Source organism: Pteropus medius, unplaced genomic scaffold (assembly GCF_902729225.1).
Source record: "Pteropus medius unplaced genomic scaffold, Ma_sr-lr_union100, whole genome shotgun sequence".
In the NCBI taxonomy this organism is placed as follows: Eukaryota; Metazoa; Chordata; class Mammalia; order Chiroptera; family Pteropodidae; genus Pteropus; species Pteropus medius.
Genome location: NW_024347732.1, coordinates 248,851 through 274,715, shown reverse-complemented (window position 1 = coordinate 274,715; position 25,865 = coordinate 248,851). Strand labels below are relative to the sequence as shown.

At 33.2% G+C, this 25,865-nt stretch overlaps 1 pseudogene; it reads left to right on the top strand.

Annotated features, from left to right (window-relative positions):
• The window catches only part of LOC120614322 (eukaryotic translation initiation factor 3 subunit H-like), a 96,353-nt pseudogene extending 70,711 nt beyond the window's left edge, over positions 1–25,642 (top strand).
• Positions 25,643–25,865: the final 223 nt, after the last annotated feature.

Genomic DNA, 25,865 nt, shown 5'->3' with positions numbered 1-25,865 from the left:
AATTGCATTATCATAGAATCAGAGATGGTTGTCAATTTCCCCTATTTAGCTTTTCTACTTTAGTTTGTTAAAATAAAGGTGCCATACGCTGGTTGAATTCACTAATACCCTGATGAATGAGGTATTTTCCCAGTAGGCTCACTACCAGTATAAACAGTGAATTAGGAATGATAGACCATCAATCATATCTCCTTCAAACAGATCTCTACCCTGAGATTATTTATTATATATTAAGGCCACTTAACAAGTTTTCACACAGGATTCACCAGTATAAAGAATTAAATTGTCCTTAATCTTCAATGTCTGCTTTGAAAGCAAGAATAGTAAAATAAGTTACTTTCTGCATTTACATAATTTTCATTGTCTTTCTTATTTCAAATATATTTAAATATATGTGTATATATGACACTATTCACTCATTCTGTAATGATATCTTAATTATAAAATTGAATTATATTGTTTGGTAGTCGTTTCTTATTTATCTGACCATAAATTAAAGGTAGTTCTCTGACAAGTCCACATCAACTAAATACAAAATTCAGGATAAATAAATGCTCACCAGCCCCTTATATTTTTAGCATTACGAGTTTAAGATGACCTGGTGACTTGTGCAGTGTTTTTATGCAGAAAGTCAGGGTTTGCCCTCAGGCGCCCATGAATGGTCCCCCTGGGGTTTTGTCTCTTTAATAGAAATTATGTGTATAAATCCAAAAGCAAGATTCCTCCTGAATTTATCTTGCTTCAATGTGCAAACATAATTCTCATTAAAATTAATAGGAATTGTACACTTGCATCTAGGGAAGAAAGACTCCTAGGTTCAGATCACCTCATCTGTTTCATGCCAAAGATGACAAGATCTGCCCTGAAGGTGGGCAAGTAGCCAAAGTTTGGAGAGTTCAGATAAGCAATTGGAACTTCCAACGCTCATCTGCACTGTGGTTGAGGCTCTGCAAATTATTTTTTTCCTTTGCAAGAGATTGTACAGAGAACCTAGCTAGACACATTTGTTAAGCTTTTCTTCTGCATTACAATTAATTCTATGACTTCTCCAGGGAGTTCAGGAAAACGGGATATTGCTTATACTTGGTTCCTGTATTGAAGGTTTGGGGTAATTTGTATTTATCAGAATCATTGTATCATGATATTTATCTATTCTTTCCTTTTAGAATGCTTCAAAAGTATCTCTTATTTGAGTAGATAAGTGGTATTTAAATCCTGGTGTGTTTTAGGGCCTGATAAATCATTTCTTTATTTTGGAGAAATTTAGCTTTCATGCACATATTGGTAAACTTGTATAAATTCAACCAAACGATCTTTTTAGATCAACTCAATCTATGTTGAAATCACATAAATCAGTCCATAAAAAGATATAACCTCACCCTTCTGAAAAAAAAAAATATGTCTTACTAGATTAATTTTAAAAACTGAATAATTTCAAAAACACTAATATCACCACTCTGAAGCATATCTGAATGAGAATTTTCAATTCTTCTCACTTCTAAAAGCCAGCATAGTATAGGAGAAATATTAATGTTTTATTGATTTAGTTTCATCGATATAAACAATGTAAAGTAAATTTTTTAAATCTCTTTAAAAGGTAGAGTATACAAAAAGATTTTGACATCAACCAAATAAACCATAAGTCTACATTAATGATGAATATGTATTTACAATGTGTAAATACATACGGTTAAATGATATAATAGGTACCAGTTGTCACATCTCCTTAAAAGAAAAAAATTGCAGAAAAGTAGGACACTTCAGTGATAACATGAACAGGTAAATTAAATCTCTCCAATTTTCAATTATCATCAAATTGGCCATGTAGTTTATGGAATCATAAAATATTTCCAAGCAAAACCACTTGAGCCAAGTATTGAGACTCAGTTGGATGATTGACTCATTTGCCCCTTGAATTTGTTTATATCTGAATAATGACTCTGAAGATAAGGAAAGGATCTAGAAGGTGAATACAGGCAAGATGAGGTTAACTTTTCAATAATTAAACATCTTATTTCAAAGTAGATTTTGGGTCACCATCTTCCTGTTGTCAGTGACATCTTTAATTTCCTGACTCTGTCTCTTTTACTAAATACATTTCTTTGATGTCTCCCAAAATTTCATCATCAGCCTTTTCCGTTTATTATAGGCTCTCTTCCTTGGCTATATTAAATTTATATCCAGGCTTCAGCTACCATTTTGGTGCCAGAGACTTCCAAATTGTTATATCACATCTTAACCACTTTTCTGAGTTTGAGATTCTACTAAATTGATTACCTCAAACTCAGTGTGGACAAAGAACTTTCCTTTTCCTGGAAAGTCATGTATGCTTATTTCAACAATTCAGATTAATAACGACTGACAAAAGTTAACAAAAAAGTCTGGGGAATGCTCTTATCTTCTCTCATACCATACTCTGCAGAATATAGGCTATAAAACTAATTCTATATGCAATAATAGAGTACATCATTCTGAAAGAACTAGATAAATTATAAAGTTGTGTAACACAGATATACTTATTTTGAATGAAGAAGCATCTGCTTAAAATGATTTATTTCATATTATTTATGTGAACTCTTTCTTCCTCCACAAAGTAATGTATTTTTCACTGCTATATATGCCTTATCCAATGAAATAGAGAATTTCCTTAAAAATTACTAACATCATATGGCCATTCAGATACTGGTTTCTGGATGTGTCTAAAATTGTTTCCCTCTATGGTATATATGAAAGCAAACTACATGTTTAATGCTATATATTTTAGTATGTATAAAAAATCTTTTAGTCCTTTGCTGATAGATAAATCAGTAAATGTGAATGCAAAAGTATCTAAATACATAATTATCAGTTTAGTTAAATTAAATTTCATACCAATAGAGTAAGATTCAAATGGACGGGGACTATATACTGCATTTCCTTTCTTTTTTTTCTTATATTTTAAACTCACTGAAGTAGTATATGAATACATACCAGATGAAAAGACATTCGAACGATGCAATAACATATATAAAATAATGATAAAAGTCTCCTTTCATTATCCCATCCAATACCATTAAAGTAAATAAAATAATGTATATCTGCCAGTTTTGTCATAGCTATAAATCCAGCACATAGAATAATCAATAGCACATGTAAGTATTCACTAGTCACTAAATTAGTTGATATCTTTCTAGTTATTTTGTATAAATTTGCATATATATTTAACATTTATATAACTATAATGTGCCTACTTTCCTGTGAGATTCATAGTTGTTACGACTTCATCTATCTTTCCATCAGGTCTCTCCATCTATCCCATTATTTTTAAGTTACACCACTTTCCATAATATAGAAGAATTATAATTTATTTCACTGCCTTCCTTTATATTGTATCCAACTTTTTACTACTGTAATCAATGCTGCAATGATTAAGTGTGCATATTTATGTATTCGTATGAATATTTTTGCAGAATATATTTCTAGAGATGAAATTGCTGGACCAAGAGTATATAAGCATTTAAAATTGTTACAACATATACTCTTGCCAATACCAAATAAAACAATCAATTATACTCAAGCTTCAACGACATTTAATTCTATAAATATGATAGATGAAAAAGCGTACCTACAAAATAGTAGCTTTAAGTTACATTTCCTTGGTTTCCACTAAACCTGAGTAACTTCTCACAAGTTTATTATGCATATGTGTTATTTGTTTCTATAGAATTTTCAGCTAAGAAATTTGGTTTTCTTTTTCTTATTGATTCATAAGTGTTCTTTATATGTTATGAATACTAACCTTTGCTTGTTATACATGGTGGAAAAGTGTTTTCTCCTGATTTGGTACTCATCTTTTACAACATTTTAAATTCTGTTTACTTACATTTATAAATATTTTTCTTTTTGTTTTCTGGGTTTTATATCTTAAAGAGTTGGACTTTTCTCTGTACAGTTCATAAACATATTACTTTTAGAAGATTTCTTTTTTTTTAACATTTGGATATTTGTTTCCTTTTACCCAATATGTTTAGAATTCTTTATCCTGCTTATTTAGATAGTCAATAATCTTGTGTTCTAAAAATATATTCTAGTTGATCATAATGTGTAATTCTTTTAATATACTGATGCATTTAATTAACTAACCATTATTTTATTTAATATTTTTGCATCTATAACACTAAGTGATATTGGTCTTCATGCTAATCTTATCCAGATTTTATATCAAGATCATGTAATGCACCTAGAAGGTATCAACCAGTTTTCCATATTTTCCTATACTCTTCAAAGTGTTAAGAATTTAAATAACAAAAAAAAAGAATTTTAATAACATAGCGTTTATCTTTGATGGATGGTTAGGTAGAATTTAAGAATATCTGCTATTTATTTAAGTATTAGATGTTAGATTAACTTTTCAATTTCTACTATAATTGTTCATCCAGTTATCTATTCAATCTTATCGGTCATTGTCATATACATTTTTCTAGAAAAACGTACAATTCATCTTGTTTTTCAAATTTATTAATATATATAGACTATTAAAATTTTTAAATATATCTTTAGTTACGTCCCTTGCTTTATCTTACTGTTTTTTGTGTTTTCTCTCTCATATACTCTCATTATGTTATGAGACTTACAAGAAGTTTCTTTGTTATATTAATCTTTTTTAAAAGATTGGAATTTTATTAATCAAATCTAATATTTATTTACTATTTACTATTTATTTGTTTTCTATTTCATTAATTTCTGTTTTTATCTTTATTCATTTCTGTCTTTTACTTACCTAGATATATTTTATTGGATTTTATCTAGCTTCTTGAGTGAAATGCTTAACTCCTATTTTCAACATATATTTTTAAAAATAAATTCATTTAAGGTATTTTTTTCTGAATAACTCTCAGGGTGTAGCTTTATAGATTTTCATATGAATCTTTATCATTACTTTCTATATAATCAAAGATTTCATTTTGTTTTTCTCTTTAACTTAAAATTCATGTATGTAAAATACTAAACAAAAATAAAGGAAAATATAAAAATTGGAGAAAGGAGTAGGAGGAAAAATAAATGTCAAAGCGAGTACCTAAGGTGATGTTAGTACTTCTACCATTAGGTAAAACTGTCTTTAGGTAAAAGCTCCAGATAAATATTGGCTCTATGTAAGAAAGAACTTTGTAAAATTCAAGGTTGTCCAAAAACAAAAAAGAAAGAAAGGAGCCACCTTTTAAGAAAATAAGTCCTCTGTTACTGGAGTTATTCAAGCACAAGAATGGATGATCATGTGACAAGGACATTGCAAAGTGGATTCAAATATGAAGTGAGTAAACCACTTTTAAGATCTTTCTCACTCTATTTACATCCTATCATATAATTTAATCTATTATAAACTGCAACAAAGGATGCCACAAAACTATTTTTAATTCAAGTAAACCCCCCACTGTAATGAACTCTATGGGAAACTGAGAATGCTTTATTGAATTATAATTGTTTTAAAATTAATAGTTTGCTTAAAACCACATTTCTAATCTATAGAAGTATTAAACAGAAATGAGATCAATTTTCTCTATAGTTTATCAATAAGTCAAAAGAAATAAGTAAAAAGAAGCAGCAGCATAAACTTCCCCCTTTTTTAAGTCTCAGGTCTTTGTTAGCATAGAGTTTTCTCTGACAGCATAGTTTTGGACTTGGGGTTGATAGTTGGCATGTTTGAAATGCTGATGGAATCTAAAAGTATAGCTGTAACTTGAAAGTAATAAATAAATTATAATCTACTCAGCTATAGTTCAAGTAAGAATTGTCCATTTTGCCTTTACTTCTGTTCTGAGACCCTCACTCAAGTCAGGGTAATTTGCTATTCATATTTTACGTGATTTACTAGCTTCTACTCTCAGGAGTTGAACTGGCCACTTGGAGGACAGACTTCCTTGTATCTGAATAAAATGCATATTAAAGATGTATTGTACAAGATACTAACTACCTTTGTTTCTCAACATAGCTCCTTTTCTCATATGTGCTGTTATCTTGTACCTTTTTCAATTCTTACCCTCTGACTTACCATGATTTCTTGTACTAAACTACCACCAGAATCCTTACTGTGGGCTTTGAATGTAGAGAGACTGTAAAGACCTCAACTCTTATTCCTTATTTCCAGGTTCTTCTTGGCCCTTCAGTTCTGTCTTTCTGCCTCTTCTCCATCAACCAGCACACCTATAAGAAATGTCTCTATTCCTTCTAAATTCATATGTTAAATGTCTACCCCACAATGTGATGGTATTTGGAGATGAGGCCTTTGGAAAGAAAGGCTAAGTTAGGTCATGAGGTTGGGGCTATCACGTTGGGATTAGTGGCTTTATAAGAAGAGAAAGAGTTAGAGAGAGAAAGCAATCTCTCTCTTCTCCCACTTGCATGCATGAAGGAAAGGTCATGTGAGTACGTAGTGAGAAGATGACTGTCTATAAGAGTTTTCACCAGTAACCAAAGCAGCTGGCACTTTGATCTTGGAATTCTCAGCTTCCAGAATTTTAAGAAATAAATTTCTGTTGTTTAAACCATCCACACTGTAGTATTTTGTTTATAACAGCCCAGACACATTAAGATAGTAGGTGTGCCAATTACATACACTATCTTCACATATATGTTATATTAAAGCTTTTTGTTTTCCATTTGTTCTTCTCTATTTTAGATAAATATTTTGATGACTATTAACTTTATAATAGCAAAGTGAATTGATTAGTCAATGATATGGATGAACTTATTTCTAAAAAAATGATTATAAATAAATCAAATTTTGAGATTGTCTGAACTTTTAAAACAACCCAGGTAATAACACAAAGGCTTCATTTTTGAAACATTACCTCTAGCCTGAATGCAATAACCACAGAATCTACATCTTCAAGTACCATTGCTTTCATCTGTTGGCCAAATAAGATGCCTGGTTTTATCCTGGTTGATTGAAAGCTGACCAATATCTTATGAAGATCTATAATTTCAGTCTAAATAAAGGGACAAAATTGAAAGACCAGTGTAAGAAATTTCAATAAGAACACTTTGTCCCTGGTTCTTAAGTGATTAATATGTAAGTTTACATATTTATCACTCTGGAATCTTAGAGAATTCTGAAGAGAGGAATCTTTTTTTCACACATCTTTATATCTCCACATTCAGCACAGTGTTGGACACATAATACACTTTCAAAATAGGTTGGTTGAATGACAGCACTTACATTTTCTTTGGTACTTTGAATATAATTTTATTGCATAACCACCATTTCTAATATTTTGTAATTTCTCCATCTATTTACTAAATAAACACTTATTGAGCACATAATCTGTTACCAGAACTTTTTCTAGGCACTGAGGATGTGTGAACAAAATAAAATCTTAGTTGTAATGGAACTTACATTTAATCAGAAAAATAAACGACTATCAAATATATTAAAATGCTTAATACAGTATCAAGCATTAAAAATACTATGAAGATAAAGCTGCTAAGGGGGTAGAGAATGACAAGTAGACACTACTTTAGAAAGAGAAGTGATATTTGAACAGGGATCTAAATGAAGTGAAAGAAGAGGCTCCCTGAATAGTTAAATAGAGAACATTCCAGCAGAAAGAACAACTGCAAAGACTTCGAGAAATAAGTGAGGATGATATGTGTGAGGTACAGTAGCTGGAACTAAATGAGCAAGAAGAGTAGGAAAGATTAGGTCACAATAGTAGATAGATGTCAGATCACATACGAACTTCTAGGTCATTTTTAGGACTTGGATTTATTCAAAAGAAGCCATAACAAGATTTTTGAATCTGAAAGTGAAATGAGATTTATGCTTTTAAAGGAATACCCTGGTTTTTATGAGAATAGATTGGGTGGGGTGAGATGGGTAATGGGTGGAGAGAAAGGGAGTAAGACCAGTTGAGAAACTATTGCAGTAGTCCATTAGATGTGATGTTCACTTTGATCAAGGAGTTTGGTGGAGATTGAAAACATATTTTGCAGATGGACCCAACAGAATTTGCTGGGATAAAAACATATGAGAAAAAAAGGAGAGGAGCAAAGGATGACTCCAAGTTTTGTGACTAATTGAAGTGGGGAATATGGCAGAGGAGCAGATTTTGAGGGGAAAACCATGAGTTCAGTTTTAGACATATCATGTAAGTGGAAATATTGGGTAGGCAATTGGATAAATGAGCATTCTAGACAAGAATGAAATTTAAAAAGGGTCATCTGTGTATAGTGGTAGTCCAAAATCTAGGTCAAAAAGGTATTTCAAGAATTATTTGTGCCAGACTTCAAAATTACAACTAAATTACAGAACAACTATGCTTGAGAACCACCTGAAGTCTACCTGAACAGAGCTTCTATAACTGATGACATAGAGAACAAGCCATGCCGAGACTTGTAGGAGGGACAAAGACTCCAAACAAGCTGGTTCCACACCCATGTGTGGCAGTTAAGAATTGAGAGGGATATTTCTGCTGTGGAGGTCCCCACTGAGGAGCTATAGGTCCCAGCACTACACCAGGCTCCCCAGCCCAGAGCAGTGGTTCAAAGAAGATAAGGAGAGATTCAGTCCATGTGATATGGAGGGCTTCTTTACACCCAGGCATCCTCTTAAAAAGCACAAGCACAGACTCACTCACTCACTCTTAAACACTTGCCCTAAGCTCCAGATAAGGGACAATAGCTCGAAAAGAATCAGGGACATATGAAGAGGAACTGAATTGCCTGGCTTCAGGGCAAGGGCTGGAGGGGCAGCTCTCTCCAGGACTAAAGTACCCACCAATACCACTGTTCTTTTGTAAAGCCCTCCCTCCACATAGCCTGCAGGTGCTGGTGAGTGTCACATATAAGTCTCTATCAACTTGGCTTACACCCTAGAGATTTCCTGTGACCTCCACCCCACTCAACTCATGTACCACCTGAAAACCCTTTCAGCAGCTCTTTCTCATAAGCAGCTAGCCTCAGCTTGCATTACAGAGTTCCCTAAAACCTCTTAAAGGTCCACAAGCCCCAAATAAGCAGCAGCTGGCTTTGGCGTGCACTGTACCATTGCTAAGTAGCCCCAAGCCAACATGAGTGACAACCAGCTTTAGTTCACAGCATGACCCTTCCAGGTGCCCAGCACAAGAAACTATCAACAACAGATCACTTTGTAGTTCCTACCAGGTGAATTCGGGCCAGACACAGGCAGTAGACACAGACACAGTAGCCTACACTAGAGCCCCTCCCAAGAGCCACAGAACCAACATACCTGGTGGTCAGCTTCAGTCCACACCAGAGCACCACCTAATGAATACCACAAATGACACACCCAAATAGTAGATGCAGCAGGCAACAGAGCCTCACTCAAGCGAATCCCACTCCATAGATCTGCCCCCATACAACAGCTTGTCTGCTGTAGTCACAGCCAGGCCTCACAGCCAGGCCTCACAGCCAGTCAGCTTGAAAGTTAATCTCTCCCACAACATGCCAATAGCAATCAAGGCTTAACTTCAACAAGAGGATATACACAAACCACACAAGGGACACCCCTGGAGCACCAAGCTCAGGTGAACAAGGAGACTGTGCCACTAAATCCCACAGAACATCTACCACATAAAGCCATCCTGCCAAGACTAGAAGATGTAACAGATGTACCTCATACATAGAAAAAACCACAAGGAATCAGCCAAAATGAGGAGGCAAAGAAACTTGTCCCAAATGAAAAAAACAGGACAAAACTCCAGAGAAACAACTAAACAAAATTGAGGCAAGCAATCTACCAGTTGCAGAGTTCAAAATACTACCTATAAGAATGCTCAGTGGACTTGCCTTTGGGGAAGAATAAAAAACTCAGAATTAAGAGTTACAAATTGGTAGTTATGAAATAGTCATAGGGATATAGAGTATAGCATGGGGAATATAATCATTAGTATTGTAATAACTATGTATGTTGTCAGATGGTTACTGGATTTATCGGGGTGATCATTTCGTGAGTTACTAATTGAAATCCATCAACTTCATGGAGGCAAAAACTGTTAGTAATGTATACTTAATAAATAGTTGTTGAAATACCTTTTTATTATAGGAAAAATATCTTGTCTGCTTTAGTAAAACTTACACCCATCAGAAGAGTGCTTGAATATAGCAGACCTTCAATAAATATCTTTGAATAAATGAAGCCAATGTCAAAGTACAATGTGAGTGAGAAAGAGAGCTTTTTTCTCTACTGGGATTAGCTGTCAATGATGGTCTTTTTCTTTTATTCTGCTAGTGAAAAATATAGAAAAACTGTGAGGAAAGCACAGATGGAGCTAGGTGACAATAGAGAACAAATATAAAAAAAATGAAATTATCAAGGTGGCTCCCTAATGTAGTGGTAATCACGTCTGCTTTACACTCAGAAGGTCCTAGATTCGTGCCCTAGGTGGAGCCATGGACCATACCCCGGGTGCACCAGCCCACCCGCCCCCCCCAAGTGAGCCAGGCCCTCCGAGTATGCCACCAGGGGCACCAGGCCCCGGATGTGCACCCCGAGCGCATGGGAGGAGATGCCCCACCTTCAGAGATCCAGTTCTTAAAAGGAAGAGGGCAACATCCGTAGATCAGAGGTAGAAGTGGCAAGGAAATTAAAGAGAGGGGCAGGGGCGGAGAAAAAGAAAAAAGAATAAAATTATCTAGAAAGAAGAAAAGTGTGCAGAAAATATAAAAAGGAGACTAAACTTTATTGTTACAAGTATACCTACCGTATTCCAGACACAGCATTAGCTCCATAAAAACACATTATTCTTAATTCTCTTGTTTGTGAGATAGATCTGGCAGGTCTCATTTTACAAAGAAAGAAATAGACTCAGACAATTTAAATAATTAAAGTAAGGTCACAAATTTAAATAATTAAAGCAGAGTCTATCTGACCAGCAAACTGTTTAAAACCAGCCTCGGAGACTGCTTTCTGTGCACAAATTTCATTCTTATTAAAAGTATTTTTACCCCCCACAATCTTTTGCACTAGATAAGCACGCAATAAATATTTGTTAAATGAATCAAAGATCCCTTTACAGAAATGTTTTAAAAGTAGACAGAAATAAATAAATAAAACATAATAGTGCGTTTAGTTAGAATGAATGAATGAATGAATGAATGAATAAATAAATAAATAAATAAAGGCAGATAGAAACCCATGTATGTTAATAGTGATTTTTAGTTTTTAGTTTTTAGCTTTTTAAATCAAAATATACTAGGTAGGAAAATTAAAAAAAAAAAAATTACTTGCCAAAAGATTAATGAAGGATGTGATCTAATCATCTTTCAAATCATTAGGCCAACCTAAACAGAAAGGTATTTTAGGCTTTGAAAAGTGATTCTTATGTATGCAGAATTACAAATGGGCTAATTTTTTCTATATCTCCATAATTTACAGAATAATTATTGATGAGTACACAACACACAGTCTCTGGAGACATGATTTGTGTGAGTGCTTAGCTTTTCAAAGCTTAAATCTCTGTAGTCACTATTAAAAATGAATTGATAGTAAATGTGCTATAATTAGTCCACCTATTCTATTTGCACATGAAATTTTCATGCTAAATATCTCCTTTATTTAGGAGAGAATGCAAATGTATTACAATGATGCAATCAAAAATAAATTGGAACTTTTAGTTTCCCTGCAATATTCCTTGTTTTTAATTCACTCAGACTTTTCATATATCATTCAACTTTAAAATATTTCTCAATTTTTACCTGAAAATTACAGGTGCAAGGAGGAGTCTAGGTAGAACGTTTGGATAATAATCTGAATCCCCTCAAAGGTATGTGCACTGATGCTGGGTTGTTTGCCCTCTTGGTTCTCAAGCCTTCTCTGCTCTGCTCTCTATCACCGGACCATCATTTATAGGCTGCACATACAAGGCCTCTTACCAGAGGGTTTCCTACCTTGCTTGGACAATGGGAGGAACTGGTAGGAGGATGGAAGGAAGAAAGAAGCCAAACTGTATCACTCCATCCCTCTCTACCCATGTGACCTCAGTTCTATGGCAGTGCTTGCCCCTCCTTTGTGCCTCCAGTTGTCTACATAAAAGACCTGCCAGGTGATCTTGACCCCTAACCTCTGATAACATCATCTCCCTTTGTGCTCCAATCTAGGGGTAATAGTGACTTCTGGCTGTCGTTAATCTCTGGGTTGCCTCACTATCATCAACTGTTATCTTCATAGCCCTTCCATTTCCTGTATAACACTCCTGTATTAAATTTCCTCTGTTCTAAATATTTAAAGCAGTTAGTGTTTCTCTGATTAGAGCCAATCATATGCTTACTCCTTAAAGGAAGGGACCTAGTTTGTCTTGTTTAATGCTATATATTCTAGTACCTAAGAGGGTACCAGATATATATGAAGTAGTCAGTGAAAATATGTTGAGCATATAAATCCTCTGGCCTGGTAGTTTTCAATCTTTATGGAGTGTCAGAAGTAACTGGAGGGCTTGTTATAACACAGATTGCTACCCCCTACATCCCCCCTTTCCCAAATTTCTGATTTAATAGGACTAGAATAAGACCCCAAAATTTGCAATTCTTACACATTCCTAGGTGATGCTGATGCTGCTATCTCAGGGACCACACTTTGAAAGAACTTCTGCTTTAGGCCATGAGCCTCCCTGCATACAATCAAACCTGAATATCCATACTGGAATAAACATCTACATCAATGAGCACTAACATTTCATATTTTAAATATTTAAAGGTAATCTGGCATCCATGTTCCATTATTGTAACCACATTGATAAAAATTGTGTGGTTACAAGGTTTGCTATGAAAGCAAGAAAATTATAAATTTTTAAGTTTTACCAAGAATGGTTTTACAAGTCAATTAAATCGTTTTAAAAATTTGCCTTTAAATTTTTTTATTTACTCTTTTTTTAAGTCTAATTTTGAAGAAAGGTCAACTTTCATAAAATTGATCAAGTTGAATACTCTTGTTCTTTTATTCTCTATAAAGAGCATGAGGAAAATAAGTTCTACAAAATAATACTTAAAAATTCATTAGATCTTTTTTAAAGAAAATATCACCAACTAAGAAAAGATGTTCTTCACATATTAGTATAAATTAATTTGATTACTCAAATTTCTTTGCCATGATATAATAAATCTCAAATTAATAAAAATGGTTAGTATATTACTATGCTCCATTAGGATGAATGTAAATTCTATAAGGGTAAGGTCCATCTGTGTCATTCTATAATATATGCCTCAACACCCAGCACAGTGCTTAGTATGTAATAGCCATTCAGTACTTATTGGCTGAATAAAACAAAAAGGTAAATGAATTAATTATTGAATCATTCTAAGCTGGTTTGGTTTTTGCAGTAGTTTATTTGTAAAAGAATTTTGTTCTAATAAATTCTCATAGCTTATATATTTTCCTCTGCCTGCAATACAGCCACGTATTTTCAGGAAACTCCCTCTAACAGGGATGGAATAAGTTGGCAAGGCTTTAACTAACAAGCATTGTGATAACATAAAGCTATTAGACTTAACTTTCTCTGATGGCTTGGAAAAGAGCACAGTTGTATTATTCCCTAGACTTGATTAAGACAAAATTTAGGATATACTTTAATTTCTCGCCCTCGCCGTCTTTAATCCATTAGCAAACTCTATGAGCTCTATTTTTTAAAAATTATCTTAAATAGGTTATATCTTACAACCTGCACTGTACCCACACTCACCCAAAGCCACCATCTTCTTTGACTTAAACTATAGTGATGTCATCCCTGCTCCCAATTTTGTCCCTTGAAGTTTCTTCTCCACATGCCTGCTGAGGTGATCTTAAAAAAGAAAAATAATTAATAATAATAATAATAATAAAGAATAATACTCCAATCATGCCACTCGGAACTCTCTAATGTCTTACAATATTTTTAGAACAAAATCAAAATTCTTATACTAATTGATCATTCAGTTGCCTCTGCATAGACACCTCCTCTCCTTCATCCAGGTTCAAGTTTCTAGAACTCACCAAGAGCATTCCTAGTCACTTCAGTCATCTCAGTGCCTTTGCCCTGGTTGTTTTCTCTACCTGTAATAATCTTTCTTAGATCTTTTTTTTTTTTTTGCTTATATATTTTTTTCACATTATTCAGATCTCTGCTCAAAATTTACCTCTACCAAAGGTCTTCTCCAGTACCCTACCTAAAATAATGTTCCCTTTCCTCCTCTGAGTCACTTTGTCTTTTTCCTAAATAGATCTATCTGAAATTACATATTTATTTATTAGTGTACTTCTATACAATTTGTGTCCACAGTAGAATGCAAACTCCATGAGGACACAGCTTTAGTCTCTTTTTTTCCAGTTTTATTGAGATATAATTGACATACAGCACTGTATAAGTTTAAGGAGTTCAAGGTGCCCAACAATGATTTGACCTACTTATATTGCAAAATTATGACAATGAGTTCAGTTAACGTCCATTATCTTATATAAATCTCATATAAATACCAAAAAGAAAAAAAGAAAAAAAATTTCCTTTGGATGAGCTCTTAAGATCTATCTTAACAACTTTTAAACACAGCAGTGTTAGCTATTGCCATCACGTTGTACATTACATGTTTAGTACTTATCCTATAACTAGAAATTTTACCTTTCAATCACCTTTATCTAATTCCCTCTCCCCTACTCCCACCTCTGGTAACCGCAAATCTGGAGTATTTTTTCTCTTTTGTCCACTGCTGTATCTCAATGTCTTGAATAATACCTAGCAAAGGGCAAGTTCCCTATAAACATCTGCTGAATGAATAAAATATCAAATGCAAATTGTGCCTAAATTCAACTTGAAAGGAGAAAAAATTTGCTTTACCATCTACCTTTTCCTCACTCTAAATCTTCTCCTAGTGGATTCCTGCCCACTCTTACACATACACACATGACTACATGCCTACACACTCAATGAAGTAGTGTGCTGCTGTTTTTCTTACATCTCCATCATGAAAGCATATAGTTCTATTATGCATTCATATTGAAATATAAATAACTGAGAATAATTTCCAGAGCAATGGCTTTCAAACTTGCTCACAATTTATCGATCTTAAATAAAGAAAAGTAAACTCTTAAAATCTAGCACCTTAATCATTGTAGCATTATTTGTAATTGCAAAATATTGGAAATAATCTAAATGCCCATATATAGTAGACTGGTTGAATAAATCGTGGAATATCATGTAGCTATTTTTAAATAAGACAATGAGGAGAATCTATGTGAATTGACTTGGAATGATTTCTAGTATATATTGTTTAAAAAAATACGTGCAAAAGAATATGTAGATAATGCTATCTTTTGTGTAAGGAAGAAGGGAAAATAAAAATGTACCCATGTATCTGGGTTTTTCTTTTGTAAACAAAACACAGGAAGAATAAATCAGAAACTAATGAAACTGATTTTCAAAATGTTGTTGGGAATACGATGAAAAGGAAGCGAAGGGAGCAACGATTTTTGGAGTATACATTTTGTGTTTTGACTTTTGGAATTATGTTAATGTCTTGTATATTTAAATTTTGAAATAAAATCAACAAGGATGGAAGGAACAATGTCAAGTTGCACACAAATAAAAACAAAAAGACCTAAATGTTTTACAAATAAATAACATAACCACTTCGAAGGAGTTAAAAAAAACTGAACCAAGTAGCTTTTGAACACAGTACTTTAATTATAAATCTTCATTATAAACACCAAAAAAGATCTCAAACAAATCTTAAACTCTACCTAGAAATTTTGTTTTTTGTTTCCATACCAATATGGGTATAGTAAATCTGAAACTATATTTAGTGTGTATTATAGGATTGACCAAATGAGTAAGTATGTTAATATTCTTGAGAGATAGGATTCTCACTGTAAGAGAACAAAGATACAAATATGTAATGGTGGAAAACAGAAAAGAACCCTTAGGAGTTAATTTGGAATTTGAATTATCATTAACTCATGATTTTACACCACACACACCATATGCACACACATGTACAATGTGTGTTCCAAAAATCTTAGTACATTATACTTATGGGTGTATATACACATATACATCTATATATATGTATGTATGTGTGTGTACACACATATATTTCTGCTTCACATGCAATTTCTTATTTTCCTCAATTCTATCTGCTGAAAGGCCTAGAAGAAATGATACCTTAGTAGCAATGAAAATACCCAAGGCTAATATTTGTAAATGTTATTCTTCACTAAAAGGAATCAGGGCTCCTTTGAAAAATGGCTGATTCCAGAGTTAGTGCAGAAAAGTACAAGATTAGCCCAGAAAATCTTGTTATTCAAAAATGTGCAGAATTGATCCAAAGAAAAATGGGGCATATCAAAGCAATATAAGAGTCAATTTTAAGGAATGCTTACTAGCCAGCTGGGATAATTTTAGATCGAAATAAATAATGACAATAACAGATTGTAACCATCAAATAAAGTAAGAATTCATTAGTTTATACTGATAATAAATAAAGAAAAAAAGGAAAGGTCTTCCTTACAATAGAATGACAAATAATAAATGCAAAAAAAAAAAAAGTGAGAATTTTAACAATTACCATTTGCAACCATCAAAATAATAATTTATTAAGGCAAGAATCATCAATAGATTATAAAACAATTGGATGAAAGTTTGAAGAAGAACAAGATACTATAAAATTTTAAAGTATTCCTCTCTAGATTACTTATTAGTTACAAAGAGAAAAATGATAATTTCATAGAGGAGAAACCTGGAAGATAGCACTTTAGCCAATCGATCAAAGCATTGTCAATAGTAGGACAAACTGCCATCATATGCCTCTTAATGTGATACATGAAGAAGGTCATAATATCACGTATGAGGTATTTCTCCAAAAGTGTATAATCTAAATCTAATGATGAAGACATATTAGACAAATTCAAACTAAAGGACATTCTATATTGATGACTAATCTATATTCTTCCAAATGGTCAAAAAAGACAAAGAAAGGCTGAGAAACAATTTCAGGACTACTTTTGGTGTCCTGCTTTAAAGATAAAAAGGCATAACTAAATGCAGTTCATGTCGCTGGATTACATGTTAGACTGTAGAGAAGAAATTAAAAGAATATTTTGGGAACAGTTGGCAAAACTTAAATATGTAGTGTATGTTAAATAAGACTATTGCATCAATGTTAAATTTCATGAGGCTGACCATAATTCTATGGTTACGTAATAGAATGGCCTTTTACTGAAACAATTCTAACTAAAGCATTTATGTGTAAAGAGTCATAAAGTGGACAAAGTACATTAAATGGTTCTGGCAAAAAATAATAAATAGGCAATGGACAGATAGTTAGCCAGATAGATAGATTAGATAGCTAGATAAATAATAGATAGATAAATGATGATGATGATAGATAGATAGATAGATAGATAGATAGATAGATAGATAGATGATAGATGGATAGGTAATGTTAATAACTACTAAATCTGAATGAAGGGTATAAAAAAGGGTTTTTTAAAATATTATTTTTGCAATTCTTCCATGAGATAAAAATTATTTTAAATAAAATTAATTATTTCAAAATAATAGTTTTTTTTTTTTACTATTAGTGTTTCAGGCATTATATGGTGACATAGAACTCTGGTGGATATGATCTGGTTATTGGCAGAATAACCAGATAGAGTACAAATTCATTCTTTTATGTATTCATTCCATACTTTACTGCAGGGAGACAGACAATAAACTAAAAATAAAGAAATAAATATAAAAATTACAAAATTATCTGTTTAATGAAGAAAAATAATAAAGGGATGAAAGTTAGGGAGTTAAAGTTTTTTGTATTTTAAATAAGGTAGTCAGAGGAGGTCTCACTCCTAAGTTCTTACGTAAAGACCTGAAGAAGTTTGGGAGGTGCTCATACCTGAGGAGAAATTTGGGAGGTGCTCATTCCAGAAGGAGAGATACAGTGGTATTCTGGTAAATTTTAACAGGTTCTCTGTGGCATGAAGAGACCTGATTTTTAGAGTTTTCCAGTTTCCTTGGTGTAAATACTCCCACCTTGGCTGATTTCCAGCTACCACTGATATAACAACTGATTAGTACAGTTCCTGAAAATTCAACAATTGACTCTCACAGGCCAGTTGGAGCTCACCCCAAAATACCACTGAGAGAATAGAGTAGGTGCAGAAGCCCAAGGCAGGAGGTGCATGCTATACGCATACCTTGTTTGAAGCCAATGAAAGTGGAGAAGGAGTGAGCCAAGGGCAAAGGGTAGCGGATTGAGTACAGAGGAAAAAAAAAAACAAAACAAGAGACTTGATTGTATAGGGCCTTGTAGGCCTGGTGAGGACTTTTATTCAAAGTGAACTCAGAAGCCATTGAAGGAGTCTGAGCAGGGAAGCAACATGGTCTGACATTTACTTTGACAAGATGACTGGGGCTGCTACCATGGAAACACAGTGTAGGCAATGAGGGGTGGAAACAGGAAAACAGGAGGCTATTACAATAACAGAGAAAAATGATAGTGCCTAGCCCTAGGCTCTTAGCAGTGAAAGTAGTGATAAGTAAGGTAAGTTAGGATATATTTTGAATCTAGAGCTCACAGGATCTGCAGTTCAATTGGATGGGGGGTAAAAGAGAAAGAGAGGGGTCAAAGATGATTGCAATGTTTTTTAACTGATTTACCAAAAAGATGGAATTGCCATTAACAGAGAAAATAAAGGCTATGGAAGGTAAGAATTTGTGGGAGTTCAATTTTACACACCTTGAATTTGAGATTTGAATGGAGAAGTCCAGTAAATGATAACAGAATAAATACAGAGTAGAAGTAGGTTAGGAGTAGTGAGCACCAAATCCAGAGGTAGTTCTCACTGATGCTGTAGCTGCATGAAACCCACTGATTTCATTGACTTCTGTATTCCTTTCTCTTCTTTTTCTTTTTCTTTTTTTTCTCTGAAGTTCTGCACATTTGTGTTTATAAATGGAGAAACTAATGCAACCAACTTGTTCTAAGCACACATATGAAAATGGAAAGTTTTAAATAGATGTTCTCCCCTGCATAAACTAATTTTCTGAGTAAATCAGAAAAAAATACTTGAGCTATTTATATTTTCTACCATCCAAAATTTAATACAGAGGGTATAGATGTCAGCTAGAAATCAACTACCATCACAAATAGAAAATTCTTTTTATTTTAATAATGGTATACTAAACTGTTTTGAAAATTTTAGTTGTAACTAGCATTGTGTTTTTATTCTTTTCTTTTTTTTAATCAGTGAATATAGTGAAAGCACAGGTGGCAAAATATGTGCATGTTAAAGTCAAGTGCACAGATATTTTATAATGAAATTGTGCATAGATGTTTTAAAGCATAATATGTGTCTGTGTATATTATTGTTGGAAGTTTTAAAAAAAAGGCTCCTTACTTTCCCAGCTAGAACAATCTGGGAGATGATCAGCTGTAACTAAAGAGGAAAGAGTGCCAAGTTTACAGTGTGTTCATGCACATTTCTTTTCTCATAATTAATAGCCTCCGTGCTTGCTAAGTTTTTGGAAAGCAGCTCGAAGCCTACCTAGGTAATGCCTTCTGACAACGTTTTAAAGATCAGTTATGTCACATGGCTGCCTTTTAGAAAAAAGAGTCAGAATGCATAACTGTGCCATATGGCATCTCTGAAGAATCAGCCGGATTGGACAGACATTCATTGGATAAGGTCCCATAGTACTTGGAAAAGAATGTAGTTCTGTTGCCAAAATGTGGCCTTTGTTAATCTCCTAACTATCATTGTGCAGAAACCAATTCATCTGCATTAATTATAAACAAATTTTAATTACATCAGTAAAAGCCCATTATAACAATATCTGATGCCAAATAAGCTGTATTAACTCTTTGTAAGTCTCCAAAGCAAACTCTAGGTGTTGAAACATGGGTGTTTAATATGAGGCAAGAATTTCTCTAGCCAAGTGTAAAAATGCAGTTCTGACATTTAGTTTCTCAGTTCTTTTAGAGATCCCATGATGCTTTTGCTTTTCACAGATTATATCAAAAAGTAACTGATGCATATAAATTGTTAAAGGCAAATTATTCCTAATGAGAGTGTTTACACATTTTATTCTTTTGCTTAAGATTTAAAAAAAAAAAATTAAGCAGTTTGCATTGCAGAGCAATAATTTGCAGTGACACAAAACAACCTGACAAAATGTAACTTGATTCTGGTAAAATATTAATTTATTTGTGATAGTGCTCTGGACAACTTGATACCAAATGTATACTGTGCATCAAAGTATAATATCCTTAAAAACATGAAGAACCAAATCACTAGTGTGTTTTATGGCAGCAGTTTGGCCAAGAAAGCTTGCTGGTCCTTCCCACACAGAAACGATCTAGTTTGCAGATAACACATGGTGGTTACAGTGTGCACAGCCGTTGAGGTTGGACAGGATCCAGCTAGAAGGCTCATCTGTGTGCAGTAGTGTTGGAATCATCTTTGAAATCAGTTTTACTAATGTGTAGTTTTATTTTATTAGGCCAACCATCAAAAGTTTCTCTTCCTCTTGGAAATCATTCCTTTTGGTATTTGTATCACTCCTTGGACCTAAAAAGTTAAACAGTTTTAAACAAATAGACCAAATCCTGCCTTCTTACTCCATTAGACTTTGAAGTTTCTCATGTAAACCTCACATTATTTTCCCTTCTTTTTATACAACAGAAGAATTTATTTTTATAATCATAATAGGTAAATTCCAGAAAGTACTTTCCTCTGTAAATTTTCACTGTAATGAACATAGAGTTGCATATATCTTTTCGAATTAGTGTTTCGGTTTTTTTAGGATAATAAGTAGTTTTGTTTTTAATTTTTTGAGGAACGTCCTTATACTGTTTTCCATAGTGGCTGTGCCAATTTGCAATCCCATCAACAGTTCACAAGGGTTCCCTTTTCTCCACATTCTCGTCAGCACTTGTTGTTTGTTGATTTATTAATGATGAACATTCTGACAGGTGTGAGGTGATATCTCATTGTGGTTTTCATTTGCATTTCTCTGCTAATTACTGATGTTAAACATCTTTTCATATATCTATTGGTCATCTATATGTTCTCTTTGGAGAAATGTCTAATCAGGTCCTCAGCCCAATTTTTAATTAGATTGTTAGTTTTTCTGGGTTCCATAGGTTCTTTGTAAATTTTAGATATTAACTCTTTATCAGAAGTATCATTGCCAAATATCTTCTCCGATTCAGTAAGTTGTCTTTGTGTTTAATTGATCACTTCCTTTTCTGTGCAAAAACTTTTTAGTTTGATGCAGTCCCATTTGTTCATTTTTTCTTTTGTTTAAATTGCTGAGGTGACATATCAGAAAAAATATTCTTAAGAGCAATGTCAGAGAATTTGCTACCTATGTTTTCTTCTGGCAGTTTTATGGTTTCAGGTCTTACTCTTCAGTCTTTAATCTATTTTGTGTCTATTCTTATATACAGTATAAAAAGGTAATCCAGTTTCACTTTTTTTGCATGCATCCATTCAGTTTTCCCAACACCATTTGTTGAATAGACTATCTTTACACCATTGTATATTCTTGCCTCTTTTATCATAGATTAATTGACCATGTAGGTGTGGATTTATTTCTGGGCTTTCTCTTCTGTTCCATTGATCTATGTGTCAGTTTTCATGCCAGTTCCATGCTGTTTTGATTAGTATAGCCTTGTATTATGGTTTGATATCAAATAGCATGTTACCTCCAACTTTGTTCTTCTCTTTCAAAACTGATGTGGCTATTTGGGGTCTTGTATGGTTCTATATAAATTTTAGGATTATTTGTTCTAGTTCTGTGAAAAATGTCATTGGTATTTTGATAAGGATTGCACTGAATCTATACATAGCTTTGGGTAGTGTGGATATTTTAATGATGTTAATTATTCCTATCCAGGAGCACGGTATGTGCTTCCCTTTATTTGTATCTTCTTAAATTTCTTTCTTCAATGTCGTATAATTTTCTTAGTACAAATCTTTTACCTTCTTGGTTAAATTTGTTCATAGGTATTTTATGTGTTTTTTGAAGCAATTGTAAATAGAATTGTTTTCTTAATTTCACTTTCTGACAATTTTTTACTGGGATATGAAAATGCAACCGATTCCAGAATATTTTGTATCCTGCTACTTTATTGAATTCATTTATCAGTTCTAACGGTTTTTTGGTAGACTCTTTAGGACTCTCTATATATAGTATTATGTCATCTGCAAATAATGACAATTTTACTTCTTCCTTTCCAATTTGAATGCCTTTCTATTTCTTTTTCTTGTCTTACTGCTGTGGCTAGGACTTCCAATACTACATTGAGTAAAAGTGTTTTAAATGGATATCCTTGTCTTGTTTCTGATCATAACAAAAAAAGTTTTTAGCTTTTTAGCATTGAGTATGATGTTAGCTGTGTGCTTGTCATATGTGGTCTTTATTAGTTGAAGTATGTTCATTATAATACCATTTTGCTGAGAGTTGAATCACAAATGGATGCTGGATTTTGTTAAATGCTTTTTCTGCATCTGTTGCTATAATCATGATTTTTATCTTTTATTTTTTTGTGTGTGATGTTTCATGTTAATTGATTTGGGGGGTATTTAATCAAGCCTGCATCCCAGAAATAAATCCTACTTGATTATGGTGTATGAACTTTTTAACATATTGCTGCATTCAATTTTTAGATATTTTGTTGAGAATTTTTGCATGTATGTTTATGAAGACTATAAGTCTATAATTTTCTTCTTTTTGTAATGTCTTTTTCTGGCTTTGGAATCGGGGTAATGATGGCCTCATAAAAGGAGCTTGGGAGGCTTCTCTCCTCTTGAATGCTTTGATAGTTTGAGAATAATTCTTAATTCGTCTTTGAATGTTTGGTAAAATTTACCTTTGAAGCCATCCGGTATAGGACATTTGTTTCTTGGGAGTTTTTTGATTATTGATTTGATTTTGTTAATAGTAATCAGCCTGTTTAGATTTTCTGTTGCTTCTTAATTCAGTCTTAGAAATTTGTATGTTTCTAGGTATTTATCCATTTTTTCCAGATTGTCAAATTTATTGATGTATAATTGTTTGTAGTATTTTCTTATAATCCTTTGTATTTCTGTGGTGTCTGTTGTCACTTCTTCTCTTTCATTTCTGAATTTATTTCATTGGGTCTTCTCTCTTTTTCTCTTAATGAGTCTGGTTAAAGATTTTTTCATTTTGTTTGTCTTTTCAATGAACCAGTTCTCGTTTATTAATCTTTTATATTGTTTTTTTTAGACTCCATTTCATTTATTTCCACTCTGGTCTTTATTATTTTTTACTTCTATTCCTTTGGGGCTTCATTTGTTGTTCTTTTTCTAGTTCTTTTGTATGTAAGGTTAGATTGTTTAATTGAGATTTTTCTCTTTTCTTGAGGTAGGCCTGTATTGCTATGAATTAGGACTGATTTTGCTCTGTCTCATAGATTTGTTTTTTGATTCAATTGTCTCAAGGTACCTTTTGACTTATTCCTTGATCTCATTGTTAACTTATTCATTATGTAGTAGCATGTTATGTAGCCTTCATGTGTTTGTGTGTTTTTTAGTTTTTTTTTTTCTTATAATTGATTTCTAGTTTCATACTATTGTGGCCAGAGAAGATGCTTGATATGATTTTAATCATCTTAAATTTATTGAGATTTGTTTTGTATCCTCACATGTGGTCTATCTTGAAAAATGTTTTCTGCTGCTTTTGGGTGAAATGCTCTAAAAATACCAACTAAATCATGCTGATCTAATACATCATTTAGGGCCACTGTTTTCTTGTTGATTTTCTGACTGGAAGGTCTGTCAATTGATATCAATGGTGTATTAAATGTCTATACTATGACTATTACTGTCAATCTCCCCCTTTATATTGGTCAGTATTTGCTTCATACATTTAGGTGCTTCTATGTTGGGTGCATAAATGTTTACAAGGGGTATATACTCTTGTTGGATTAATCCTTTTATCATTATGAAATGTCCTTTTAATAGCCTTTGTTTTAAAGTCTATTTTGTTTAATATAAGCATTGCTACTCCAGCTTTTTTTTGTTTCCGTTTGCATAAATTTATCTTTTTTTCTATTTCTTTACTTTCAGTCTGTGTGTGTCTTTCAATCTGAAGTGGTTCTTGTAGACAACATATGTATGGGTCTCATTTTCTTATCCATTCAGCTCCCCTATGTCTTTTGATTGGAGCATTCAGTCCATTTACGTTTAAAGTGACTGTTGATAGGTACATAGTTGTTGCTGTTTTATTATTTATATTTATGTTCTCCCCTCTTTCTTCTTCTTAAAGAAGTCCCTTTAAAATTTTTTGTAGTACTGGTTTGGTGATGATAAACTCCTTTAGTTGTTTTTTTGTTTTTGTTTTTTGTTTGTTTGTTTATTTGTTTTGTCTAGAAAACTTCTTATCTGTTCTTTGATTCTAAATAATAGCTTTGCTGGGTAGAGTAATCTTAGTTGTAGGTCCTTGCTTTTCATTACATTAAATATTTCATGGCAATCTCTTTGGGCATGCAAAGTTTCTGTTGAGAAATCAACTGACAGTCTTATGGGGGCTCTCTTATATGTAACTAACTGCCTTTCTCTTGCTGCTTTTAAGATTATCTTGTTGTCTGGCTGGAAAGACAGTGTCCCACAATGAAGGCACCAGCTCTACCACCATCTCTTCCAGTTTCATCACTGGTGCAACAGGGCAAGGCAAAGGCAAAGGCAAAGGCAAAGGCAAAGGCAAAGATGGGTCCAGAGATTCAGCCATTAATCAAGTGCAGATAGATCGGTTAGTGGTATTAAAGAGAATCAAACTTTATCAAGAAAAAGTACAAGGAACTGAGGTAGTTCACGGAGTTCTTTTGGGCCTGGTTGTAGAAAATCAGTTTGAAATTACCAATTGCTTTCTTTTCCTATAGCACACAGAATGTGATCTGACTTTGATGAAACTTAACATCAGACGGAAATGATGCTAACTCTTTATTATGTAAATATTGACCATCTTCACGTGGGCTGGTACAAGTTCACATACTGTGGCTCCTTCATCACCCAGATGCCCCTGGATTCTCGATTCAGTTACCAGAATGTCATTGAAGAATCTGTCATTTTCATTTACAATCTCATAATAATCCCTAGGGTCTCTCTCATTGAAGGCATAGAAAATGACTCCTAAACTGATAGATTATAAAAAGAAGGATTTTTCTCCTAAAGCATTGAAAAGAAGAAATATCACCTTTGACCACATGTTTGAAAAAGTGCCGATTGTAATTAAAAATTCACATCTAATCCTAATTTGAGAGCTTGAGAAGTTAGCTGTGACTAATAAACATGACTTGCTCAGTCTTGCTATGAGCAATCATTTGGGAAAGAATCTTTAATTGCTGATGGACAGAGTGTATGAAATGAGCCTAGATATAGTTAAATATATATATGAGGAACATAAGTAAATAGCAGCAGCAGCAGAAACACAAGTATTAGCAGTGTCACCAGCAGGAAATTATGCAGTTCCAAGATTGAGGAGAACCCCTACTTTCTGAGGAGGATCTGTCTAAACTTTTCAAACCACTACAGCCTCCAGCCATGATGGATTCTCTACTCATTGCAGACCAGATTAATACTAACTGACAGAACATCAAAAAATTCATTGCCCAAAACTTGAGTAAACTCTTCATGGCTCAGGCTCTTGAAAATTACAACTAAGAGAAGGAAGTTTCCACAAAAGAAAGTAACTCTTGAGATCACATTGGGGCATCGCTTGGAAGAAATACATTTGCATATTGAAGTCTTTTTAGCCAATAATAAAATATAAACAAAAGAAAACAAAAACAAAATTTATTTCTTTGTCATTAAAGTGGTATTTTAATTATCATATGTCTTGATGTGGGTTTCTTTGGGTTCATCTTCTTTGAGACTTTCTGTGCTT